Raw genomic sequence first — 1,072 nt, 5'->3', positions numbered from 1 at the left:
GTTAGATACAATGTCAGAATATGAGCCCCACAGGTTGGAAGGTACTCAAATGCAACTCGGGAATACCTGCCTACTCAATGTAGAGTGGACCATGATGATACGAATGAAGTAAAGCCCATGGGACCTTCTTTTGCTGATGGGGCACAACTCAAAATGAAGAGAAACATCTGTAAAAATCCATTAATCATCCGATCATGGGATGTATGAAATATGAAGCTAGGAATATTGGAAATTGTCAAAAAATGAAATGGAATGCATAAATATCAATATCCTAGGCATTGATGAGCTGAAATGGACTGGTATTGGCCATTCTGAACTTGACAATCACATGGTTTACTATGCCAGGAATGACAAATTGAAGAGGAATGGGGCCACATTCATCATCAAAAAGAAGATATCAAGGGTCATGACTGGCTCCATGCAGGGAGGCAAGGTGAGGGCTCTGGACCTACTACAGGCCCTGCTGTGAGTTAGTCTCGCCAACTTAAAGGCGAATCCTGGCTCCAGAACACCAGAGAACAGACTTAGATCAGAGGAAAGTAGAAAATATGTCAAAAGTTATAAAGGAGAAAGGCAGAGAGGAACCTGGCCTCGATTGGGCTTTGAGGGAGGTCAGACTCCATTTTACATCTGAATCCCAATAAATATGGGTTTAATGCAGGACACAGCTTCAGACATCAGCCTTTGAGTCTCAATAGACTACAATATCTTATTGACTTGGGTCGAGTTGGTCCTACTCAGCCAATTGACTTAACCCAGGTTGTCAATACAAGAAGTGTGACCATCCAACCACTTCAAAGGGATTATGGTATCCACCAGGTAGAAGAGGGTGCTGATGCCTTCACAGCTAAAGTTAATATTAAAGTGCAGTTGATTTCAGAACTTGCCATTAGTGCAATTGAGAAAAATGGCGATGTTGTGACTGCAGCCTTCTACGACCTCAAAAGTCTGGAAATTTTGCGCAAACTTGTCCCATTCTTTCTATGTGGAAAACCCATTCCAAAACAAAAGCTTCCACCAGAAACAGTAGTACAATAATATACCGATACCAGGGACTGTGGTTACCTGGTTG

General features: G+C 42.3%; 1 pseudogene; it reads left to right on the top strand.

Moving 5' to 3' along the window:
- Positions 1-406: 406 nt before the first annotated feature.
- On the top strand, positions 407-1,068 carry LOC102823215 (annotated as a pseudogene).
- The last annotated feature ends 4 nt before the right edge of the window (positions 1,069-1,072 follow it).

Source organism: Chrysochloris asiatica, unplaced genomic scaffold (genome assembly GCF_000296735.1).
Source record: "Chrysochloris asiatica unplaced genomic scaffold, ChrAsi1.0 scaffold04720, whole genome shotgun sequence".
Lineage (NCBI taxonomy): Eukaryota > Metazoa > Chordata > Mammalia > Afrosoricida > Chrysochloridae > Chrysochloris > Chrysochloris asiatica.
This window is presented reverse-complemented; position numbering and strand designations above follow the sequence as displayed.